Here is a 5819-nt window from a genome sequence, read left to right on the forward strand (position 1 = left end):
GTGTAGAGTTACACGTCTTGCTGTAGAGGTAGAGGTCACAGTGTAGAGTTACAGGCCACAGTGTAGAGTAACAGGTCATGGTGCAGGGTTACAGGACAGGTGTAGAGTTACAGGTCACGGTGTAGAGTAACAGGTCACGCTGTAGAGTAACAGGTCATGGTGCAGGGTTACAGGACAGGTGTAGAGTTACAGGTCAGGGTGTAGAGTTACAGATCACGGTGTAGCATCACAGGTCACGGTGTAGAGTTAAAGGTCATGGTGTAGAGTTACAGGTCACGGTGTAGAGTTACAGGTCACGGTGTCGAGGAACAAGTCACGGTGTAGAGTTACTGGACAGGTTTTGAGTTAAAGGTCACAGTGTAGAATTACAGGTCACGGTGTAGAATTAAAAGGTATGGTGTAGCGTTACATGTCGCGGTGTAGAGTTACAGGACAGGTTTTGAGTTACAGGTCACGCTTTAGCGTTACAAATGATGGTGTAGCGTTACATGTCACCATGTAGAGTTGCAGGTCATGTTGCAGTGACAGGAATGGTTTTGAGTTACAGGTCATGGGGTAGCGTCACAGGTCAAGGTGTAGCGTTACAAGTCACGGTGTAGCATTACAGGTCACGGTGTAGAGTTACTGGACAGGTTTTGAGTTACATGTCATGGTGTACAGTTACACGTCACGCTGTAGAGTAACAGGTCATGGTGCAGGGTTACTGGACAGGTGTAGAGTAACAGGTCATGGTGCAGAGTTACAGGACAGGTGTAGAATTACACGTCACGGTGTAGAGTTACAGGTCACGGTGTAGAGTTACAGGTCACGGTGTAGAGGTACAGGACAGGTGTAGAGTTACAGGTCATGGTGTAGAGGTACAGGACAGGTGTAGAGTTACAGGACAGGTGTAGAGTTACAGGACAGGTGTAGAGTTACAGGTCATGGTGTAGCATTAAAGGTCACGGTGTAGAGTTACTGGATAGGTTTTGAGTTACATGTCACGGTGCAGAGTTACACGTCTTGGTGTAGAGTTACAGGTCACGGTGTAGAGTTACATGTCACGGTGTAGAGTTACACGTCTTGGTGTAGAGTTACAGGTCACGGTGTAGAGTTACAGGTCATGGTGTAGAGTTACAGGTCATGTTGTAGAGTTACAGGTCACGGTGTAGAGTTACATGTCTTGATGTAGAGGTAGAGGTCACAGTGTAGAGTTACAGGCCACAGTGTAGAGTTACAGGTCATGGTGTAGAGTTACAGGACAGGTGTAGAGTTACAGGTCACGGTGTAGAGTAACAGGTCACGCTGTAGAGTAACAGGTCATGGTGCAGGGTTACTGGACAGGTGTAGAGTTACAGGTCAGGGTGTAGAGTTACAGGTCACGGTGTAGCATCACAGGTCACGGTGTAGAGTTAAAGGTCACAGTGTAGAGTTACAGGTCACGGTGTAGAGTTACAGGTCACGGTGTCGAGGAACAAGTCACGGTGTAGAGTTACTGGACAGGTTTTGAGTTAAAGGTCACAGTGTAGAATTACAGGTCACGGTGTAGAGTTAAAAGGTATGGTGTAGTGTTGCATGTCGTGGTGTAGAGTTACAGGACAGGTTTTGAGTTACAGGTCATGCTTTAGCGTTACAAGTCACGGTGTAGCGTTACATGTCACCATGTAGAGCTGCAGGTCATGTTGCAGAGTGACAGGACAGGTTTTGAGTTACAGGTCATGGGGTAGCATCACAGGTCAAGGTGTAGAGTTACAGGTCACGGTGTAGAGTTACAGGTCACGGTGTAGAGTTACAGGTCATGTTGTAGAGTTACAGGTCACGGTGTAGAGTTACACATCATGGCATAAAGTTACACATCACGCTGTAGAGTTACAGGTCACGGTGCATGTTACAGGAGAGGTTTTGAGTTACAGGTCACGGTGTAGAGTTACAGGTCACGGTGTAGAGTTACAGGTCACGGTGTAGAGTTACAGGCCACGGTGTAGAGTTACAGGACAGGTATAGAGTTACAGGTCACAGTGTAGAGTTACAAGTCACAGTGTAGTTACAGGTCACAGTGTAGAGTTACAGGACAGGTGTAGAGTTACAGGACAGGTGTAGAGTTACAGGTCATGGTGTAGTGTTACAGGTCTCGGTGTAGAGTTACTGGACAGGTTTTGAGTTACATGTCATGGTGTACAGTTACACGTCACGGTGTAGAGTTACATGTCACGGTGTAGAGGTAGAGGTCACGTTGTAGAGTAACAGGTCATGGTGCAGAGTTACAGGACAGGTGTAGTGTTACAGGTCACGGTGTAGAGTTACAGGTCACGGTGTAGAGTTACAGGTCACGGTGTAGAGTTACAGGGCTGGTGTAGAGTTACAGGGCTGGTGTAGAGTTACAGGGCACGGTGTAGAGTTACACATCACGGTGTAGCGTTACATGTCACGGTGTAGCGTTACATGTCACAGTTTAGAGTTACAAGTCACGGTGTAGTGTTACACATCACGGTGTAGAGTTACAAATTACGGTGTAGAGTTACAAGTCACGGTGTAGCGTTACAAATCACGGTGTAGAGCTACGTGCATGGTGTAGAGTTACAGGTCATGGTGGAGAGTTACAGGTCACGGTGTAGAGGTTCAGGTCACGGTGTAGAGGTTCAGGTCACGGTGTACAGTTACAGGTCATGGCGTAGAGTAACAGGTCATGGTGCAGGACTACAGAGCAGGTGTAGAGATAGAGGTCACGGTGTAGCGTTACAGGTCACAGAGTAGAGTTACAGGTCACGGTGTAGCATCACAGGTCACGGTGTAGAGTTACAGGTCACTGTATAGAGTTACAGGTCATGGAGTGGAGTTACAGGTCACTGTATAGAGTTACACATCACGGTGTAGCGTTGCACAACACGGTGTAGCGTTACACGTCCCGGTGTAGAGTTACAAGTCACGGTGTAGTGTTACACATCACCGTGTAGAGTTACAAATTACGGTGTAGAGTTACAAGTCACGGTGTAGCGTTACAAATCACGGTGTAGAGCTACATGCATGCTGTAGAGTTACAGGTCACGATGTAGAGTTACAGGTCACGGTTAGAGTAACAGGTCACGGTTAGAGTAACAGGTCACGGTTAGAGTAACAGGTCACAGTTAGAGTAACAGGTCACGGTTAGAGTAACAGGTCACGGTTAGAGTAACAGGTCACGGTTAGAGTAACAGGTCACGGTTAGAGTAACAGGTCACAGTTAGAGTAACAGGTCATGGTTAGAGTAACAGGTCACGGTGCAGGGTTACAGAGCAGGTGTAGAGTTACAGGTCACGGTGTAGAGTTACAGGTCACGGTGTAGTTAGACATCACGGTGTAGAGTCACGTGTCACGGTGTAAAGTCACACGTCACGGTGTAGAGTTACAGGACAGGTGTAGAGTTACAGGTCATGGTTTAGCGTTACAGGTCTCGGAGTAGAGAGTTACTGGACAGGTTTTGAGTTACATGTCATGGTGTACAGTTACACGTCACGGTGTAGAGTTACACGTCACGGTGTAGAGTTACACATCACGGTGTAGAGGTAGAGGTCACATTGTAGAGTAACAGGTCATGGTGCAGAGTTACAGGACAGGTGTAGAGTTACAGGTCACGGTGTAGAGTTACAGGTCGCGGTGTAGAGTTACAGGTCACGGTGTAGAGTTACAGGTCACGGTGTAGAGTTACAGGACAGGTGTAGAGTTACAGGACAGGTGTAGAGTTACAGGTTACGGTGTAGCATTACATGTCACGGTGTAGAGTTACTGGACAGGTTTTGAGTTACATGTCACGGTGCAGAGTTACACATCATGGTGTAGAGTTACACGTCTTGGTGTAGAGGTAGAGGTCACAGTGTAGAGTTACAGGCCACAGTGTAGAGTAACAGGTCATGGTGCAGGGTTACAGGATAGGTGTAGAGTCACAGGTCACGCTGTAGAGTTACAGGTCACGGTGTAGCATCACAGGTCATGGAGCGGAGTTACAGGTCAAAGTGTAGAGTTACAGGTCACGGTGTAGAGTTACACATCACGGTGCAGCGTTACACGTCACGGAGTAGCATTAAATGTCACGTTTTAGAGTTACAAGTCACGGTGTAGCGTTACACGTCCTGGTGTAGAGTTACAAGTCACGGTGTAGTGTTACACATCACGGTGTAGAGTTACAAGTCACGGTGTAGCGTTACAAATCACGGTGTAGAGCTACATGCATGGTGTAGAGTAACAGGTCACGGTTAGAGTAACAGGTCACGGTTAGAGTTACAGGTCACGGTGTAGAGTTACAGGTCACGGTGAAGTTAGACATCACGGTGTAGAGTCACACGTCACGGTGTAAAGTCACACGTCACGGTGTAGAGTTACAGGAGAGGTTTTGAGTTACAGGTCACTGTGTAGCATTACACATCACGGTGTAGCGTTACACATCACGGTGTAGAGTTATAAGTCACGATGTAGAGTTACCGGTCATGGTGGAGAGTTACAGGTCACAGTGTAGAGGTTCAGATCACAGTGTCGAGTTATAGGTCACGGTGTAGAGTTACAGGTCACTGTATAGAGTTACAGGTCATGGAGTGGAGTTACAGCTCACGGTGTAGAGTTACAGGTCACGGTGTAGAGTTACACATCACGGTGTTGCGTTACACATCACGGTGTAGCGTTACATGTCACGGTTTAGAGTTACATCGGGCTGAGCGGCTGTATAAAGGCTCCCGAGACCCAGGTAAGGCCTCAGTGCGAGAATCGGCGGGAATCGCGGGCTGAGCGGCTGTATAAAGGCTCCCGAGACCCAGGTAAGGCCTCAGTGCGAGAATCGGCGGGAATCGCGGGCTGTAAGGCCTCAGTGTGGGAATCGCGGGCTGAGCGGCTGGAAAGGCTTCAGAGACCCAGGTAAGGCCTCAGTGCGGGAATCGCGGGCTGAGCGGCTGTATAAAGGCTCCAGAGACCCAAGTAAGGCCTCAGTGCGGGAATCGCGGGCTGAGCGGCTGTATAAAGGCTTCAGAGACCCAGGTAAGGTCTCAGTGCGAGAATCACGGGCTGAGCGGCTGTATAAAGGCTTCAGAGACCCAGGTAAGATCTCAGTGCGAGAATCACGGGCTGAGCGGCTGTATAAAGGCTTCAGAGACCCAGGTATGGCCTCAGTGCGAGAATCGCGGGCTGAGCGGCTGTATAAAGGCTTCAGAGACCCAGGTAAGGCCTCAGTGCGAGAATCACGGGCTGAGCGGCTGTATAAAGGCTTCAGAGACCCAGGTAAGGCCTCAGTGCGAGAATCGCGGGCTGAGCGGCTGTATAAAGGCTTCAGAGACCCAGGTATGGCCTCAGTGCGAGAATCACGGGCTGAGCGGCTGTATAAAGGCTTCAGAGACCCAGGTAAGGCCTCAGTGCGAGAATCACGGGCTGAGCGGCTGAAAAAAGGCTTCAGAGACCCAGGTATGGCCTCAGTGCGAGAATCGCGGGCTGAGCGGCTGTATAAAGGCTTCAGAGTCCCAGGTAAGGCCTACCAATCTCCAGTCTCGGACCTCAGCGGGAAGGAGAGAGGTAAAAAGTAATCCAAGTGTGACATCACCAGAAAGCGGGTAAGTGATTGGTTGGTAAGTATTTCTCTCTTTTGAAGGTTAAACTCTGTGGTTTATTGTTTCTAAGGTGCGATATTCATCATCTAGAATCGGGGCAGAGGGTATTTAAGAATAATATTAATAAATTTAATTAATTACATAGAATGGGAGATCAGGTGATGTGTTGCTGCTGCAATATGTGGGAGCTGGTGAACACCATTGATGCTCACAGTGATCACATTTGCAGTAAGTGTTGGCTGCTCGAGGAATTCCGGCTCCGTGTTGAAGAGCTGG

This window comes from Somniosus microcephalus, chromosome 3, assembly GCF_052327205.1.
Source record: "Somniosus microcephalus isolate GS21.2 chromosome 3, FLI_Smic_1.0, whole genome shotgun sequence".
Lineage (NCBI taxonomy): Eukaryota > Metazoa > Chordata > Chondrichthyes > Squaliformes > Somniosidae > Somniosus > Somniosus microcephalus.